A 20,939-nucleotide genomic window follows, 5' to 3' on the forward strand; every position below is an offset into this window, starting at 1 on the left:
AAGATGAACAGGGAATCGATGACGCTCGTCCTAGTTGCTCCCATGTGGGCAAGACAACCGTGGTTCCCACACCTACGCAGGATGGCGGTGTGCAAGCCCATCAAACTTCCAGCCTGGTACAACCTACTGTCCCAGCACCAAGGTCAAACAGTGCACCAGCAACCCAACTCAATGAACCTGGCAGCATGGCTCCTGAGGTCCTAGAGTGTGGACACCTCAATTTGCCACAGAGGTGTATGGACATCCTAAAGGAATCTAGGAAACCAAACACAAGGCACTGTTACTTTGACAAGTGGAAGAGGTTCGTTATCTGGTGCCAGAGTAGACAAATCAACCCAGTTGATTGCACTCCTTCCACTATTGTTACATACATGCTCCACCTGCTAGATGCAGGATTGTTTTTTAACTGACTGAAAGTACACCTGGCAGCCCTGTCGGCTTACACCACTTCCCATAGCAAGGTTTTGTGGTGGAAAGTACCAGTAGTTAAAGCCTTCATGGAAGGAGTAAAGAGACTTCACCCTCCTATTTCAAACCCACCACCAGGGTGGGACTTTAATGTGGTGCTAGCCAAGCTCATGGGCCCCCCTTTCGAACCCATGCATAAGAGCAGTCTCAAACACCTGACTTATAAAACGGCCTTCTTAGTAGCTATTACTTCTATAAGAAGGGTCCGTGAAATTCAGGCTCTGTCAGTGCAGGATCCCTTCTTTACTATCCATAAAGACAAACTGGTTTTACGCACACACCCTAGGTTCTCACCTAAATTTATATAAAAATTCCATGTAAACCAGTCCATCGAGCTTCCGGCTTTCTTCCAGAACCCGCAAAGCTCGGCTGAGGTGAAACTACACACCCTAGATGTGCGTAGGGCGGTCCTCTACTATGTAAATAAAACCAGACCGCTAAGAAAAACAGATCAACTGTTTGTCTCCGTAGCTACAGGCAGAGAGGGGGATCGCGTCTCTAAAGGTGCCATCTCGAAGTGGATTATTAACTGTATCCAGCTGTGTTACTCACTCTCTGAAAAAACTCTGCCTTTCACGCCAAGGGCCCACTCTACTAGAGGCATTGGGGCCACTCTGGCTTTCATTGCAAATGTACCCCTTGACACCATTTGCAAAGCAGCTACTAGGAGCTCTATTCACACTTTTACTCAGCATTACTGCAATGACACCCATTCCAAGGCAGATACACAAGTGGGACAAGCGGTTCTAAGACACTTATTTGCTCATGACCCTTCTCACATCCCACCTCCTTATTCTGGTACTGCTCGCTAATCTATGCACAGCATGTGATCTAAGCAGATTCCACAAGCCTCAGAAGGGATACATTACTCACCGTAATCGTATTTCTGATGCTTGTATTTGCTTAGATTCACATGCAACTCACCCTTCCTCCCCTCTGAGAGAAGGCGCATGATTGCTTGTAGTTCTTACCTTTCTGTCTATCTGCTTGGATTATCTGTACTCACGCTACTCCTCATGCTACCTCATGTCAGAAAAAATACAATCTGAGGATCCTAGACGCGTGAGGGATCTTGGGTACAGTGGACGTCACACTAGGGATAGTATTACTGGCACGCCCTGTGTCGACGCCCATTTTCGAGTTTCGAAAAACAAACTGTAATACTCCGCAGCTTCCACTAGAAGTCGGCCTATGCACAGCATGTGATTCTAAGCAGATACAAGCATCAGAAATACGATTACGGTGAGTAATTTATCATATATATAATATATATATTTTATAAAATTTGTGAGAGTTGCGTTGGCTATTGGTTAGACATGTGGGGGAGTTTTCATGGTTGGTTACAGTGTTTGGTGTATTACGGAATCCCAGGCGTATTACAGAATGCCGGGCGGGTTCTGTGGGTGGTGGTTGTTAGGAATTCGACCATATGAACGGGGAGAGTGCGCTCACCTGGACTTTTTTTGATTTGTTAATAATGACAATGAATGATGGGCGACCAACCTGAGAAATGTGCACGGCCATCACGCACACATTTCATCTGCTTCCCGCACAAAATGCATAGTCACATGTACTCCGGAAAGACACAGCCTACAGGCGCCGTCTTTCCTTGTCCTATTCAGCTGGAATGTGACAGCCCCAGGTATATCAAAGCATCTCAGGGAGGGGGAAGGCACACCTTCCTCCAGCATGGCAGCCTCATTTAAATATCAAAGGCTCCATGGATCTGCATTTCCTTTGTCCTCTGGCTGGTGGCAGTGCATAGTAACTGGATAATTGAAGCAAGCCTGCTGAGTGGGCTTGGTTGCCAAAGAGACAACAGGAAGGCGGGACTAAGACCCTTTTGGTATGCAATGTGTCAACTTGAAGCTAGTTCCCACCTCTCTGTATAAAAGGCAGTGAATGGCCTGTCTGAGTCCAGCAGTTACCACAGGTGTCCCTGCAGAACAGACCCGTTTCAGAGGGAAGAAGGATGTGGTTTGGGGGAGAGAGGAAGTCTGCTCCCAGCACAAACTTCAAGGGAACCCTGCGCTTTAATCAAGAGTCACAGAGGGCACATTTAACCAGAGACACTTTGATCTACAACAGACAGGGAGATGGGTGGGACTTGAGTATGTGTTGTCACTCCCTTGTCTGTCCTGTTGCAAAGCACTCTGGTCCTAACATCATACATACCAGAAGATTGGTGTTTGAGACCCAGGATTGGTTCATTAACATGGGCTTAGCCTGCACCAATCACTGGGGCCCATTTGGCTTTAAAAGAGGGCTGAACCCCTTCACTTAGCAGACCATCTGAAGACTTTGAAAGGAGTAAGGAGTCATTTGGACCCGAGCCAAAGGTACAGTCTACCTTACATCTTCTGCCAGTGAAAGAAGTGCAGGATTTCCAAGAGGAAAGCAAGATACCTCCCCTAAACATCTCCGAGGGAACACTCAGAGGACCCATCCAGCAGCTCCAAAACCGTTACCCAGTCAACACACAGCGTGCCTTGCTAGGTTCTGCCAGCAAGCTTCCTAGGTGGGAACTTCCGGAGAGTATCTGAACTAAGGACATAGCCGTTGCCTGCAAACACTCTCCTGAGCTTTGGGCCGTCCGCCTTGAAAGGACACGAGCCTTGTGAAGAAGCTAGGATTGCCGCCACACAAGCATCATCCAGCGTCCATCTTTTAAAGACATTTTTGAGACGGCCGAGTCCTCAAACCGTATCCGGCTGCACAGTTGATTGTTGTCAGGCCGCGGTGACCAGAGCCTTCCGAGACGCCTCGACCAGCATTCCAGATCCGCCAACCAGCATAGAGACCACTATTCTTCGCCCTGAGCCGCCACACCGGACAGCCTGCAGACGTCGGTCCAGCCTTGCTTGCTGAACTGCCTGCCGCCTGGTACCCGCAGCTGTCTCCCGCCACTAACTCTGTCTCAAGGGCTGAGAAGCGCCCTGGAACCGCCTCGACGTTGTCGAGCACCAATAACTTTTTCAGCACCTGGCACCTTGTTTCTGCCCCCACTGGTCCTTCTCCGAAGGCCCTTAGAGATAGTTATGAACCTTTGCACCTTTGGTGCTGGAACCAAATAACCTTGAACTGTAATACTGATTACTTTACCAACTACACTCCTTTCAGTATCCAGAGAGCATCCCTTTCCTTTGTGAAACTGTCTTTCCTCTGGGTTCCTATGCAGGGTGAGTCGTATTTGTAGTGTGCTAGAACTGTTTGTTGTAGTAACAATAAATTAGATATTTTTTATACAACCTTGACTGGACAGTCCCTTTTATCATTGGGTAATAACTGTGTTTTCGCTGTGTTGCAACTAACCAACAATCCACGACCTTGCAGAGATAAATCTTTGCACACTGGATAATTCACTTGGATTCCAATCTGTTTGGATCCCGTCTGTTGTACTAGAGGTGTGGGGTTGATTGATGGTTTATAAACTGATATTCATCCCCGGACCACTTGTCCCGCCGGAAGTTGATTAGTCAAAGTGGTGTTCAGTGTTGATTGCAGTGTTTGGCGTATCACGGGATGCCAGGTGGGTTCCATGGGTTATGGTGTTGAGTTTGGGTTTGCACTGTTGGTTACAGTTTTGCAGTGACCTATTGTAAGGTGGAGTAAGTGTTCTGGATTCTGCGTTCTTTTGCGGATTCCTTAACTAGGTGGTGTTGTGTGAGGAGGGAATTGAGGAGTTGTTTTGGTCCCGATTAGTGTTGGAATTGTTTTAGGAGGATGTATTTTGTAAGGGGGCATGGTATCACAAGTATGACACTTGACACAATGGGTACAATTTGCAAAACGTTTATTGAAATGGTGGGGGTTGGAGAAACTGCTACTCTGCCCTATAACGTAGATGGGAGAAGTCTCGACCATCAAAAAAATAATAAGGCAGTCCTAGTGGAGTCTGTCAAATCAAAATGGCCTATGCTGACAAAACATAATGCCTGCCCTACCTCTTGTACACAAGTGTAAAAAGGAGAAATTTATGCAAAAGGAAAGATCAGTGTTCAAATGAATAAATGTGGTATAACCAGCTCTCCTTCCCACATTAGACTTCACAGAGTAAGGCTGTTCCTGTAAGCAGGATGGCACACTCTGGATTGGCTTCCAACACAATAAACTTGTGGATCGAGGCCCATCTGGCCGTCCACGTTGAAGTCTCTCTTCTCAACTTCTAAAAATAATGTTTTAACTAAAATGTTCACAAAGGTCCCCCTCTGCCGCGCTCAGACCTCTCACGATAAAGGTCACCACAAACTTGCAAGAGGTGGGGGCTCCCTTCCCCAAGCTTACTTCACTTCGGGTCTCCTGCTGTTGGTTTCGGAACCCTTTTGGATGTCGAAGGCTTTCACATGTGCATGGCTTACTTTTCAGACCTCTGGAGGACCACTTTGACTCAAAATGCACAGTTCAACTTCTACTTTCCCCTTCTCTAGAAGTTAAACTTCTTTATATTACTTTTGCTGTACATTTGCCTTCTCGCTTCGAACACTTCACCTTTCACAGAGACTTTGGAGTGGACCACTTCCTTTGGCCAGGCCACTCCGTTACTTAGTATCGCTGAACTTCCAGCCATCTTTCACTTCAAAGTTAATTCACAGGTCTGCCTTTCCTCATCTTTATCACACACGTGCAGCCTTCACTTGTGATAAAATGTTGCTATTTCAAACTTTAACGCACACCGGTCTTTAAGGTCACGTGGCAACTCGCCGGCTGTGTGCGTCTCTTCTTTGCTTTACGGTTTCCAACTCACGAGTCAAGAATAGTACCACAGGCTTGGCTTCGCCTCCCCAACTCTACCATTCACCCGGGAGGGTCGCTGGCATCCTGTCATGATCCTAGTCAGTGGGCATAGCCCTCATTCAGGCTTTCAGGCTAGGCAGAGAACATTAAATACAACAGCAGGCCAAAGGTGGTTGTTAGCCTGGCACACATGGCATTTACATCATTCTCATCATACACTTCCATAGACTTTTGTGATGTTTTACAGTAATTCCACACACTTAACATGGCGTCTACAAGGTCCATTCATAAGTTCCAGCACGTTCTATTAATATTGCAGAAGGGGCTATTTAAGCCCTGCCTCTGCTGGAACGCGCGCGTCACGTCAGCTCGGCTGACAGCGGGTAACGCTACTGGCGTTTCTCCTCACACAACCTGTGAAAGGAGATAATAGAGACATTAATTTTACAGCAAACTACAGTGTTCAATAGTTAATAGAAAAAACTTACCTATCTAAGGTTATCTCCTAAGCAATTATCGTCCGTCAGAAGTTTCACTCACCGCTGCAGCATCTTCAGTCAGCAGTCTTCACTCGTAGTCGCAGCTATTTCATTCAGAAGTTTCTTCCGCAGCCACCGCATCTTCTGAGGGTATTTTTCTCAGCTTTGCGAAAACCTGCAGACAAGAGGTATTTAAATTAACAATAAACAAATGTAATAGTTACAGAAAGAAGAGGTTTACTAAGTATTTTACATACCTGAAGTTTCTTCAAGTTTTCACCTCAGTTGTTTCCGCGCACTTCCCTGAAGGCTGCATTTATTCCGTATAGGCAAACTTAAGTTTTAAAAACGTTTTCTCATCCTGAGTAACTCCGCTGCCCTCCACAGCCATAATTCCATTTCCTAAACTCTGAGAACCTGCTAAAGAAAGGAAAAAATAGCAAGTTATTACAGAGATCTCTCCAACGTAGGAATTAAGACCAAGCCCTAAAAGATTACAGTACTTTCACCAGCGACTTGCCCCAACACTCATTCTTAAAAGGTAAAGACATTTTGTGACAAAAGACTATAGAATACTTCAGTTACCCAAGTTACCATTGTTTCTTCATCTCAAAGCGCCCCTGTAGAAAAGCAGGATTGAGAGCTCCACAAAAAATAAACCCGGGTGAGAAGGGAGGGATAAAGAGAGTACACATCTCATGCAGTAGTATCTTAGTCAATAGAGGTTATAGTGTTCTATTATTGTTATTGTTGTTTAAACAGAAAGAATCCAAAAAGTGTCAAGCACCAGGTCCACAGGCTGCGAAGGCATTACGCTCCTGAGGAGTCCAGGTATGCGTTACACATCCTTGAAATAATATGCAGTTTTCACTTGTGTGATCTGGCCTTCTTCACGTGTCTCTCGCGGTCTGTCGGAGGCCAGTAAGGAACTTTGGGATTTTCTGACCCGCTGCTATCGTCCCTTGGTCTGTCACTCTGCTCCTATAGGTTTGCCTTCGTCCTGGAAGCCCTGCTCGTTCTCTTGTTCCACCTTGTTCAGAGTGTGTCTTTGGGTTGTGCCTTTTATTCATGTGAGAAGAGCGAATTGGTATCAGGTGTATGCATTTAGAATTGAGTGCCTGACTTTGCCTGACCCAATTAGCGGGATATGGCCAGCACAATGTTTGAACATTAGTGTTGTTACTATGTCACCCTCTTCTATGGCCCAGTGTTTGTGGAAAAGGGGGGGTGGAGTTGGGACCTCAGAGCATCCTAAAACAAAGGATGGGTTGGAGAAACAAAAAGGGGGGGAATACTGCATCCCAACATAGGCTGCCTCACCCCCACTCCCTGAAGACCCTCACCCAGGTGATCCTCCCGCACTGGTCCACCCTCAGAAACTGGATCCAAAAGCGATGGCCGCGTCTGGCCACCTGGTTGACAAGTCTCTGAGGACTAGCGGTTTGACACCCTTTGGTTTCTCACAATTTCCAGTTGGGAATTTGAGTTTGGGTTTTCATTTGGTGTGGGAGTTGATGTGCGTTGGAGTTTAAGTACCGGTTTCAGTTTACGATTTGCTGGGGCTTGTACATGTGGTGACATGTTTGCATTTTTCACCAGGGCATGTTGGGGTTTTTCTTCTTTACAGGAGCATGTTCGCGTTAGGCTTTTAGACTGTGTTTTATCTTCATGTTTCCACCTATGCGGGTGTGACCGTTTAGTGGTATTGGTGTCATTGCTTCGTGGTCAGTGTCTATCGCCATGGGTTTCTCCTAGTTCCTGTTGTTTCTGCAGGTGTGGAGTGCATTGATATGACTCCACTGTGTTTGGTGTTGGGCACACATGTTGGAATTCCGTGAGAGTTTTTATTGGTCTGTGTGCTGGCCACATGTAGGTTATGCAAGAGTTGGTGTGAGAGATTTGGATCCTTTCCTTTGTGATATTTAGGGAGTGAGAAGTGTTGTAATGGGCTTTGTTGTGTGAGGAAATGGCGTGATGTCATGTGGAATGCTGGAGTGTGGTGGGCGACAAGGTTCTATAGTTCTGAGAGTGACAGTTATAGGAGACTAGCTGGCAGGGATGGATGCTCCAGTACTCTAACCATCAATCTTACTTGTACACACAGTCAGGGAATAAACTCACCAGTAACTTAACTCTTGACTCCAGTCTGGTGTGTTAGCAGGCAAACCCTTTTACTTCAATCAGCAGTGCTACTACTCTTATAAATGCTTGCACAACGGGCAGAGAGAAGAACTTGGGCCCTCCCAACTGCAACTTCCTCCTCTGGGATTGGACTAGCTCTGACCCCAGGCTGAGAGGTGTCCCTAACCTGAACATTCGGCCCAAATTTGCCGCAATATTTTTCCTGACAGGCTGCCTTTTCTGACCAACTGCCTGTCTGTAAATAGCACATGCACAGAAAGTGGCAGGACAGGAAAGGTAAGAAGAATCGAGGGTGAGGTCAAGGGGTGGGTTTGGATGCCAGGTGTTATTGGGAGGCGGGACGGTCAGGGAGAAGGGGGCAGTTATGGTAGGGAAAAGATTGGGGTTTGGTGGAAGACCAGAGGTTGCACGGGTGTCTGTCACAGTCTAAGAAGATTGTTGACGAGGCCTGGCGCGTAGGGGACCCATAGAGAGAACTTTGCTTACGGGGTTGTTCCATGCATAAAAGGACTTTGAAAGAGGGAGAAGGCACATCCATGCTAAGTGAGATGAGGAGAGTAACACCTGAATGGAAAAGGGAATAAAGCTGCATTTTCTTTGAAGTGGCAACGTGAATCGCCCACCGTGCTAAACAAGTGTGAAAGTAATGACCAAACCCTTGATGACGCATTGCAAATTGCAATACATTACTGCTTTTTTTATGCCTTGCATTACCAGTATGATGTTGGACCAACTGAGTAGGTTCAGATTTAATGATTTTTGTTTGTCCGCAGCAATTGTCACTAAACAATTGGCCATCACCAGGCAGGAAGTAACTAAAATACCTATCTGCCATTGTGAAATCAGCCGGAAGTATCATGTTGTATGCTTTGCTCCATGAGGCTGGCCAACCCCTCTGGTCTGTTTGCAAACTCCTTTCACCAGATTCTCTTCTGGGACGTGTACATTAGCCAGAAATTGCCAACTTTATATTTGGGAATATGAGCCTTTGCCTCAACCAGCGCAGGTCCTGCCCAGAGTTCTGTGCAAGTGTCTGTTGCTTTGTAGAGATTTGCTCACGTTGTACATGCAGACTCAGTCTGTGCTCTGTACATTGTTAATGTGACCTATGTATACAATTCAGTTGGGGCAATAATACTCGAGACCATGTCTCTCTCCTTGGCAGTAAGGAGCATGATGACCTGGAAGAGGTGTAGGCACTCTGGGGAATTCCAGCTTACTTCCTCCCTGGCGCACCTTATTTCGTCTGTGGCCTAATCTGGTCCCTGAAATCCTCCTCTGGGTCCTGACAGAGGTGTTGTCCAATATGCCTGTCACATAAGGAATGGTTTTGGTAAATTGGAATTATTTTTATTTTTTATTTTAATGTTTCGTAATGCTCAAAACCTGGTCTGGAACCCAAAAACGTGTCTTTTAAACAGCAATGAAAGACTGTAATACATTTTGAGTCACCATGGTCCATAGTCCTTCCTATGGGATATGAATGTCTGGTAATTCATCTAGGTAGTTAGTTGGCACAAAGTTACCTCACAGGTACAGGTGCAGAGTAAATCGTTTCTGCTAAGTCTTCAGATTGCTATATTTCATGAGCCAGAGGTTCATATGTTCTCTGCATTGCTGGCAGTATAGCTTTGCTTTTTGAAGCAAAGGTAAAAGCGGCTGTGTGTATGGTGTTCTATTTAGTATGGCTGATTAAATCCCACCATTTCGCAAGCCTTATAGGCTTTCCAGGATACTGAAGGATTACCAAGAGGTTGCTTTTAGAATGTGGTTTTAAAAAATGCCATTGGGAGCCTAACAGCAAGCTTTGACGCTCCTCACATGAATCCACATTGTTTAGAGAGGCCCCGCTATTAGGTTTTTTATTTACCCTGCTAAGCCCCAAAGCACTAGTTTACTTTGCCTCAATGTGTGCATGGGGTGCTCCAGCTGTCTGTAATTGTGTATAGTGCATCCACTATCGGAATCTGGATCAGTTGGTTCCTGGGGTTGGTGATCAAAGTGAGACTGTGTTGAACTTTATAGGAGACCACCAGTGGGTGCAGGCGTGTTGGCTGCCTAAGCTGTCATCACCCACTCCAAGCGCGTAGAAAAGGCGAAGCACCTAGTGAATTGCAACTATCAAAACATTATGAACATACGATTTGTTTCCTGAACAGTTGGAGCAAGTTGCGTCCAAAAGAGGACGAAAACCGCACCTCCGATAGTGGCGAATAAAGCGAGGATCCACAGACCTGAAAACTGTGGGTCGAAGAGAAGGGAGGCCAACGACATGGTGGACAGCACCTGAAGCCGGAGAAGACAGTAAACCAATGCGACCCGCCTGGTGGCACTGATCGCTGCATTCAGGAGTAAGCGTCTTGCAGCCTGACTGCAGTTTTTTTAGCTCACAGTTAGACCTGTTCTTCGTCCCTAACACTTAATGCGGGCGGCTCAAGATAAGGGTGCCCCTGGAGGAATACGGTTATAACGCAGTCCTCGCAGCGCAGTGGAACGTCAATGTCCACATATCACAGTGAGGAATCCCGCTTTCAGCATAACGCAAGCTTCTGGCTGAATACGAGAGTGCCCTAAGGGAAGTACATCAGCAACGCCAACCTCATTGCACAGTATTGTGACATTATTTGAAGTAATACATTGCTGTAACCTGTCCCCTCACACAAAGTATGAATCTTTAGCAGAAGTACATGACAGCAGGACAGGTACATTGCAGGAGAGGGAAGATAGATATTGACCTGTGGTTGGGAGGCTTTGGAAAAGAAGGTGCGCGCAGTGTCCTGTAACAGGTGTAGGAGAAGCAAGCTCCCCGACCAGAAAATGAAGTAGCACTGCATAAAAAAGTAAAGTGAGCAAAGCGAGGGCAACTGCAATACAAGAACCCCACAGCGAACGCAATATATGACCGCAATACACTGCAGCTCGCAAGCTACACAATGAGCAGAGAGTGAATTAAACCGCAGGGAGGTACTTCCAGCGTCTGCGAGAGCCGGGGGGCTTTATCAGTGAAACTCAAGTGGCCACCCAGGAACAGCAAGTGCAACCTTGATTGAGCTTTACAATGAAAGTAGTAATGGAGACCATCACCAATAGCGGAACCAACAACAGGTTTTCCCCGGCCTTGGGCCTCCTGGACCCAACGACTGCTTTGAAGCTACAAGAATTCAGTTACGGCCAGTCACGATGGAGTGCGATCAACAAAAAGGCCTGCCAGAAATTCCTGGAGATGACAAGGACAGCTCGACCAAAGCGGACATCCGCCTTCTGCTAGGGGAAATCGGATCTATTAAAACCAGCCTAACTGAAAAAGTAACTGATCTGCCAGCCAGAATGGCGAAGGTAGAAGATCGGATTGAGGCAGCTGAAAACAACAGTCAGGCGATTTAGCAGCAATGGGCTGCGAGGTGAGGATCCAAGACCTGGAGCAGAAAGAAAGGGACATTGAGCTGAAGCTCGACCTCGAAAATCGAGAGCGTAGGTCAGACATACGCATACTCTTAGGTCCTGTCCCCTTTCCTCCATACTGCATTTGCATCCCTTCCAAGGGACGGGAGACAGAACCTTTTAACAAGAAAAAAACGTCTTCCCCTTGAAATTTAGAGGCATGCAGGGGTTCGACCCAGGGAGCATGCGCTGCCCTGACTCCGCCCTCCGGTGCCACAACTCGGTCCCCTTTTCTGCGTCGACGGGAACAGGCCAAATTCACCATTTAGCTTCGGCCATGTAATTCCACGCGCGGATACTTCTTCTTTGTCTTTTTCTTTTTTTAAACAATTTTATTTTTCAGTCGGAGGCATTACAACATTCAGAAATTACTCTGGACTGTTCCCGCTCGCTCAGTGTCGCTGCCCCACCCCCCTCTCCCTCCCCTGCCCCCCCCCTCACCTCCCAAGTTCTTTGTGGCCTGGGTTCCTAAGGATCACCCCCTCGCCCCCCACCCCCGATGCAGATCTCAGGTGTTGGGCCACGAGTCGACCTTTGGTTCCAATGTGCCAGGATATTCTCATAGCCTGGTTTGATTCCAAGTTAGGGTTTTACCACTACCCTCGCACAGGCATTCATTTATTCAACCTTGCTGGCTGGTTGTGTTGTCCTGAGCTTTCATTGTAGAGCCGCTCCTTGGGCAGTATGCAGTTGCGTTCCTACCTGTTCCGCTCTGTTTGTCTTTTGTAGGGGCCAGTCAGTTTCGATTCTCTTCTTGATCTCCCTCTCCACTCCATGGACCATTCGCATGGGTTAGTCATGTTGTTGTGAGTATTCTGTGTTGGTACAACTTCACCTTGGTTCTGGTCCTACTTGGTGTGTAGCATTGTTAGGCCCTCTTCGCGTGTACTGATTCTTCTAATTTTCCCTTCCCAAGAAAACGTGAGGTCGAGGGGCCATCCAGCTGCATGTTATCTGTTTCGCTTGCAGGGCTTTAGTTACCGGACGCATGAGCCTCCTTTTGTGGAGCGTCGAAAGTGCCAAATCTAGGTACAACTGTACGGGACTACCATTAACTGTCAAGTCTGTGTGCGTTCTGGCCGCCTTCAGGATGCCCTCCTTGTTAGGGAGAATTCTCTGTAAAGGCTAATTTCCCAAACCTAGTGAGTCTCCCTGCAGCTCTGCTGGATTTTTGGGGTTTATTTTTTTTCTCCTGCTAAGAGTGAGTCTCTTTTACTCCCACTCTTAGACATGATTTGAGATGTTCCTTTATCTTTCCATGTGTTTTATGGGCTATGGGGTCTTTTACTCCTTAGGGTCTCATGTGTTTTTGATGTGGGTTACACCGCACTCTCCGTGCCGTAACCCAGGGTGTCGTAGCGACCCCCCAACATAGACTCCATACCCTGGGACTGACTACTGTCTCCCAGGGCATGTAAAGTCACCATTGGCTTTATTAGTCCCAAATTATGAAACCAGTACAAACCATCATATTGTGGGCGTCCTGGTCGGGGCAATTCGATTGCCCCGGGGTCTGTTCTTCGAGGGGGCACGTCTCCGTCCCCCCTGATCGAGTTTTGGCTGGTGGCAGTGGATACTACTTTTTATATTCGACCGCAAATATATCTCTATGGGATTTTCCAATTGTTCGAGGCTACCAACTTTAATTATTTAATTCTTATAGCCTCGAACATACCGCTGGTCTATTTATTTAATATTAATTAACCGGTTGGTATTATTTGCCAGAACTCCATTCTAAAATGGCGTTTGTGTTCTCTTCTGTGACTCCAACCCAAGTCGAGCCACAGGAGGTGTGGGAGGGGGTTTAGGCACCCTGGACTGAGTTGCCTTGGCAACTCAAGTCACACTTGTGTGATGGGCCCAAGTGGTGAGCCGGCCGGCTCACCACTTAGCATGTTTGATTGACAGCTAGGCTGAATGAATGGGGGTTTGCTGCATAAAAGCAGGGCTTTGGGGACTGGAACTTCAGAGGTCGCCACACGACCTAAGAATCTGAGGAGGGAGAAGCTGAGCCGACCTGCAACGACGACACCACCGGTGGAGCCCTGCTGAACCGTCTCACCACTTTTCCCAACAACAGAGATCTCCAGTCCGGAGAGTCTTCTTCCTTTGAATGGTGGGGATAACCAGTTTTGCCTTCTTTGCACCTTCCTGGAGCATCTCGTGGCTGCCTTGCCCATGCCAAGCACCCTAGCAACCGGAATACCACGGCTTACCACTACCGCGAAGAGAAGGGTTGTACCTTTTAACCGAAGACCTCCGCGGCTGGTTTCTTCCCTGGCAGTGCAACGACGTTCATCTTTCCTCCACGGCGAGACCTCCTCTTCCTCTGGACGAAACACTGACTTGCACCTGCTGCCAGGAACAACTGCCCCCGCTGGAGCTTCCTTCACACTTAAGGTACTGTGTCCCGCCTGGCTTCCCTTGCGACAGATCGTTCGGGGTGGCAGTAAAGCCTCAACTTTCTAACCTGGGCTGGCCTGGGACAACCTAGCTAACTTTTCCTGACTTTAATTTCATCCTTTTTGTGCGAACTATCTACAAGACTCCTTGGGCATAACCCCACTGTGTGAACCTGGACCCCTTCTGCTTGCTCTCTCCAAGAGTTGGGCCTTGCAATTGACTTCCTTGCTCTCCAGTAGAACTCTGCCTATCCTGCCTTACTGTGGTTCTTTTAAAAGTATTGAAACTTGTGTGCTTCCATAACTCTGCCTTTTTTCCCCCTCCCTTTTTTATAACTTATTAGAGTGCCATCTTATGTTAAGCGCTCACCTCTGTCTGAAAATAAGTGGTGTTTCTCACTAAGACGTGTCTAATAAGTGATTAGGGTTGTGTATATATAATAGTGACTGTGTGCTGAATTTACTTACCTCTTTTGTGCTAGTGTAATCTACAAGTGTGTCTTTAAATAAATAATAATATACTTTTACACCAAAGCTCTGGTCAGTGTTTGCTTGTGCTACTGTATCTATGTACCTATTGTGTATACTCTACATACTGCCTAACTCTTCTTGAGGGAAGTCTGACTGCTCAGCCACAACTACCAAGTGAATCTGTGTGGTACAGACTGCTACCAAGTGGGTTTACTGCCAAACACCTGTAGTCTTAAATCTTTTGCAGTGGTCCCTAAGGGAACTGCACAGGTTTCTGCCTAACACTCCTTCTGGCCGTAGGATGAAGGGGCCACAAGCACGTCCGTGGGTCTAGCTCCGGGTTTGTTCCTCTTGGGGCCCACGCAGTGTATTCTGTCAAAGCCTATCACCTCTGGCTGAGTGTCAGGCAGTAAGCTACTAAAGGTTTGTTGCATCGTGTCGCGCAGGTCCCTATCCAACACAGTTTCAGGCAGGTCTATTATCCTTATATTCGACCTTTGTGACATATTTTCAAGGTTCTCGGCCTGTAGTTCGAAATTGTTGGTTGCTATGGCCACTTGGTCAAGAAATATGCTATTTGGTTTTTCTTCCTTAGCAATGCAAGAAAGGCCATTCTCCACTGTGTCCACCCTATCTCTGAGCTTATTCACCTCTTTGCGGACTTCTTGCAAGGGGGCTTTTGTTTCCTCTTTCATTTGCCCCATTTGGGCCTGAAATGTGTCCGTCAATCTAGCTTCTATCCCTTTCAAGCAGTTCAACAGTTCTTCCTTATCAGAGGACATTGTGGGTCAGGTAAGGACCGGTTCCAGCTCCGTTGGTTCCTGTGGAGACAAGGGCATTTGGGATTCTGGTGAATGCTTCTGTCCCCAGCACTTTGTCAATTGATTTTCCTGGCGCTTGGTTGACCCTTTTAGTTTCGGAGGGCCACTTTTCGATCTGGCATCAGGTTTACCAGGCTTTTCCAATGGGGCTATCTCTCCGCGCTGTGTATCCTTCGGATAGGCCGTACGTATTGCTTCATTCTGGTAAACCCTTGCTGAGCAGGCCCCCTTTGTACTGCTGTTTAGTGTCCCTCGCCGCTTGGTTCCTTCCCCGTCTCACCCCCTGATTCTACCGGGGGCGCCCCTGGCTCTTGTCCGAGGTCTTGTATCCTGACCGGCTCCTTGCTGTGCAGTGGTCGCCTGAGGGACCGCAGAAGGTGTATTCCCTATGTTGTCATCCCTTCTTGTTTGATGTGCCCTACTCACTTTGTAGTGCACCCTGCTGGGGTGTTTTGCCTGTGGTCATAGGGGCCCCCGGGTGGAGCGTACTTTCTTATTTGTGCCTGATGGGTTGGGCACCAGCTTTCTACACTTGTCTCTGCCTCTGTCTCTTGCTCGGGTTATATTCTGTGATTGGGCCCCAGGGGCGTATTATTCGGCTTACCGAGACTGCCTGGTCTGCTGCCGTGTTCCTGTGTCTTTAACGTCTCTTTTCGGGCTCTTCTCCCCATCGTGTGCTGGGGGCCGGGGAGGAACCCCTCCCCTCACCTTACCCCTGCCGCTGGTTTCGATGTTCCTCCTGGTGGGGCGAGGCTCCTCTCCGATCTAGGCGGAGCTGCCGGGCCCCAGCGTATCTTGCCGAGTGCCCGATTGGCGTTCTGCCTCTCCACTTGTTCTAGTGGCCCGAGGGAGTATCTGGCTAACCCGCTCTGGCCAGGCCGGGCGCAAGTGTCCTTGTTTTCTGGGGGCCTTCTCCCCTCAGCCCCGTCTGTCTGCCCGGTCCGGGCACCCCGGGACTGCAGCGGGAGCCCCCTTCTCCCCGACCCACGCGTCAGAGGCCTCTCGAGCCTGGGATATTGGACCCGCTCCTCAAATGGTGCTCAGGCTCCGCCGAAGTGTCACATGGGCCCACGCGAGATCCAAGCTGTGCGGGGCCGTGTGCTGCCTCTTCTCTCCTTTGCTTATTCGCCCCTGGGCCCGCCTCCAGAGCCGGGTGTTTGCCTCCACTGTCTGCACCGGGGCCTGGCACACCGCCCGGTCTGCCGCAGCGCTGGTGCCCCCCCAGCTTGCCTACGAATCTCTGTGCTTGCGGGGAGCGGCCGCTGCCGCAGGGAAGTTCCTCCTCACCCTCTCTGTGTTCTGCTGCGTCCTGCTGTGTCTCCCGCTTGGTGGGGCAGGTCACTCCAGGTCCAGGGCGGAAGCCACTCCCTCCCCCTCACCACTGGAGCTCCCCCCGTGTGCCAAATATCTGCACCTCCGCTCTCTGTCACCCTTAGGGCCACCACAGGAGCGGGGTCCATGCTTCTGTGAACCATGGGAGGAATTTCACGCACTGCCAAGTTCACCGCGACGCGGGTGCCTCGCCGTTCTCCCGCTCGCCTCTGCAGCTTTTGGGGGCCACCTGCCGTCGCCGGGGTGTCTCTCTGCCCCCACCGTGGTCTGCTGCTTACTATCTTAATTTTAGCGCTTTGCCAGCCTGCTTTTCTCTCCTTTTGGTCCCGCGTGTGCAGAGCTGCAGGGTTATGCATCCCTACAGGATACCTGCCATCCTGGAATGTCTTTTTTGTCTTTTTATCATTCAGGTACTCGGTCCTCATGTGTCACGCTCCTCCCCGGTGCATGTCGACTTCCACAGGGTTCAGCAGGTGTCCATCCTGCAACCGGCTCTTCCCAACTTTAGACCCCCACGCCCTCTGCCTACGTTGCCTTGGGCCAGACCAAGGTTGGCAAGCTTGTACAGCGTGTGGCTCTCTGTCCTCGAAAGCGTTGAAGAACAGCCTAGCCAGGTGGAGGGAGCTTTTCCAGAAGTGACCTCCAGAGGATCTCAAGAACTTCATGAAAAACATCGAGCCAAGCCCAAGGTAGGTCCGATATCCTCCATTGTACCCTACAAAGGAGACTCCTTTTCCAGGTCCTTGTACCAGCACGTGCACCGAGGCTGCTGCAGCTACCAGCCTTTGGGCCGAGGATCATTGGATCCTCCCAGTGGTAGTGTTGAGGGACCAGAAGGTTCTTGCACCGGATTGTCACCCGAGGGGCTCTGCCCTTGTACCGGCAATATGGCCAATAGGCTACACCCTAATACCAGCAATACGTCGGAGGGAGCGCCTAAACGCAGCTCTACCGACCCCCGGGTCGACGGTGCCGCATCTACCAGGCATAGGCCCGAGGAGCAGGGTAGGCCTTGTGATCCACACGCAAGAGTCATCAAGGAGGCTGGGACCAGCAAGCCGAGCAACAAGTTGCAGGCACGCAGCAGGCAGCTTGACAAGATGGCCGCCGCACCAGACGGAGGCACCCATCCGACACCATTCCAGGAATTCGGCGAAGAACGAGTGTCAAGCTGGGACTGGCCTCAACCAGGTACGTGGCCTACAGCCTATCCCTCTTTTGCACAGGGCAGTTTCCCACTGCGTCCATATGGGCAGGGTACGCAGCGGCTACAGCAGCTCCCAGCTACCCCGTCAGCACCCCCTGCCACCTCTTCAGCCAGTGAAGAGGGGTTCTTCGAGAGGTTCCTCTGCCTCAAGAAGTCACCTCGGATGGGGGTTATCCTCAAGGATGCCATCAAGGAAGTCCTCCCCACGATGCTAGCGGCACCACAAGCGTCTCCGCCGGCACCCCAGACACCGTCGCAGCTGCTGCCTCCGGCTCCCCGATGCCTCTGGCGGCTCCGTACCAGCCTCTGATTTGTCCGCCTGATCCACAGGATACGGATGAGGACGAGGATCCTGATACGCCATCCTCAGCCAGGGCCTTCCATGAACGTCTTATAGGGCTGGCGGAGTATCTGGGCCTACCCCAACCCGAGGTCGAGCAGCCGACAGAGGGAGTTCTGGCTGAAGTCCTCACGCGACGCCCCTCTGCCAAAACGGGGATTCCACTGCAAACCGATGTAGTGTCCCTGGCCAAGAAGGGATGGCTCAAGCCCCACTCGACCCAGCCGGTTAATTGACGCCTGGGCGCCATGTACAGGCAGATGGAGGGGGATACACTGGCCCATCCTCAGCCACACTCCTCGGTGATCGCTGTGGCATCACTGTACTCCAAGCCTCAGTCGTCCTCAGCCTCCTCCTCTGCGGCGCTGCTAGACAAGGAGGAGAAGATCTTGGAGGCGTACGGCAAGAAACTCAATTCAAACACGTCCTTGCATCTTTGTCAGGCCAGCACTAATGCGATGCTAGCTGCCGACAACCAAAGGTTTTGGCGGGAAATTGTGGACTTCCTCCCGGAACTCCCTACTCAAAGCAAATCACGCTTTAAGGCGGGGCTGGCCGAGGCCAAGCTTGTGGCGCATGACCTCATGGAATCCACTGCGGCCCATATTGACACCTCTGGCCGTGCCATCTGTATTGCCAGGAACATGAGAAGGACAGCCTGGCTCTGTGCAACAAAATTCAACCCAGACTTCCAGGAATGCATATTAGATCTACCATTCGAACGGGGGGAGGGGTCCTCTTCCACTCCTCCACGGACGAAGAGCTGGACAAAACGAAAAACAGGTCACAAACGGCCAAGTCTTTATCCATCCTGACAAAGACCACGCCCAAGTCGTAGACCCAATCTCAGCAGCGCTCCAACAGGGGTCGTATGTACAGAGGGTTCCGAGGCTTCCAGGAAAGAAGATCCAGACAGTCTAACCACTTGCCGCCTCAGAAACGGCGGGGGGAGTAAGGGCTATTTCCAGTCTACCACCTCCTTGACAGCCTCAGAGGGAAAGAAGGCATGACACGCCCCTTCGGGTCCTCGTGTCTCCAGTGGGGGGCAGGCTTGCTCTCCATGCACATTTTTGGCACCAGAATTACGTGGACCCATGGATCGTCTCCATAGTATCCACGGGGTACTGCCTCCCTGTCCTAGCCTCTTCTCCCTCCTCCCCTCCACTCCCACAGGTTGGGACAGCAACTCTTTTGGCAGAGATACGGTTGCTCGTAGAGAGCCAGGCAGTGGAGGAAGTCACAGCCTCCCAGCGAGGCTTGGGCTTTTACTCATGGATTTTTGCCATTCAGAAGAAGAACCAGGCAGGCCTGAGAGTTGCGCTGAACCTTTCCATCCTCAACCTCTCCTTAACCCTACAAAAATTCAAGATGGTTACGCCAGCTTTTATAGCTGAGACATTGTTCAGAGGAGACTGGATGTGCTCCCTGGATCTGAAGGACACATACCTACACATCCTGATTTGGCAGCCCCATCGTTCTTTCCTACGGTTCAGGATCATGGGCTACCATTTTCAATACAAGGTCCTTCCTTTTGGCCTCAATTTGGCCCCCATGATCTTCACCAGGCTAATGAATGCAGTGGCGGCCCTCCTGAGAGCGCAATGCCTACACATTTACCCATACCTAGACGACTGGCTTGTCAGGGCTACATCCCCGGAAGCAGTTCACCACTCTTCCCATGCCCTTATGAACACACTGCACGACCTGGGCTTCTCACTAAATCTCAAGAAGTTGCAGCTGCAGCCCATGAAAACTCTGACATTCTTGGGCCTCATCAGGGACACATGCTCTGAGAAGGTGTTTCCGTCGGAGGACAAGATCTCGGGTAGCAAGAGGGCAACCACCCACTTCATCAGCAGAGAGGTGACCTCGGCATGGTGGTAGCAGCATCTCCTGGGTCTCTTGGCGGCAGTCCTACTAGCCGTTCCACACACGAGATTGAGGATGAGGATGATTCAGCTGCACTTCACAGCCTCATGGAACCAGGAGCGGGGCTCTCAATCCAAGATGATCAACGTTCCTCCATCTCTCGACCTGGACCTAAGATGGTGGTCAAGCGACTGCAACCTGCGTATGGGCAAGCCTTTTCGGCCGCCCACCCCACAGGCCACCATCACCACAGACTCCTTGCTCGAGGGCTGGGGAGCCACCCTGGACGATCTCTCTGTCCACAGCACCTGGACTCGACAGGAGCAGGAGTACCACATCAATTGGTTAGAGCTGAACGCCATATGGCTAGCGCTCAGCTTTCCTACCACTTCTCGGGGGCAAGGTTACCTCATCCAGACAGACAATTCGACCAGCATGTACTACGTCAACAAGCAGGGAGCCACCAGATCCCCTCCTCGGTGCAGACTGGCAATCAGCATGTGGGCCCTGGAAAACGACATCTACCTCACGGCAGTCCACCTCCCGGGGAATCCCACCTGGAGGCGGACAGGCTCAGCAGGTTGAGAGCAAACAATTACGAGTGGCAGCTAAACGACCTTGTTATTTAGGAGATCTTCAACAGGTGGGGTCATCCCCATGTGGATCTCTTTGATACCTGCCACAACAGGAAGTGCCCTCAGTTCGCCTCCTGGCTGGGACAGAGCCACGACTTCCTGGGCGACGCGTTTTGGATTCAGTGGAACGGCATGATGTCTTGCGCCTTCCCGCCCACTCCGCTGATTCAGATTGATTTTCAAGATCAAGGACTCTCGCCAGCTCAGCATCATTCTAATAGCTCCATGGTGGCCGGCCAGGCCATGGTTTTTGGAGCTGCTCAGCCTCTCGGAGATGCCCCCGATTCACCTCCACTGGGCATACTCCAAGGAGATCAACCCCCCCCCCCCCCCGGGCATGTACTTTGGAAGATGTTTTCTCCTTCTCTGTGCATTTCCCTCGCTTGGGAGTGCAGGTGGACACCTGCCGTACATACCTCGCCGCCATCGGGGCTTACAGGAACTCGGAGGAGTGGCTCTTCTCCTCCAATCCTATCGTCGAGACATTTGATGGGGCTTGCAAGGCTCTACCCACCTATCAAGTGGCCTCACCCCATGAGGGACCTTAACATAGTCTTGGGCGCCCTCGCACACAAGCCTTTTGTGCTAATGGTGTCCG

The 20,939-nt window shown here is 50.1% G+C and overlaps 1 protein-coding gene across 4 annotated transcripts in view; it reads left to right on the forward strand.

Moving 5' to 3' along the window:
• The window catches only part of JAK2 (Janus kinase 2), a 1,999,562-nt gene that overhangs the window by 391,019 nt on the left and 1,587,604 nt on the right, over positions 1 to 20,939 (forward strand). The window lies entirely within an intron of this gene.

Source organism: Ambystoma mexicanum, chromosome 6p (assembly GCF_040938575.1).
Source record: "Ambystoma mexicanum isolate Mex_15411 chromosome 6p, UKY_AmexF1_1, whole genome shotgun sequence".
Lineage (NCBI taxonomy): Eukaryota > Metazoa > Chordata > Amphibia > Caudata > Ambystomatidae > Ambystoma > Ambystoma mexicanum.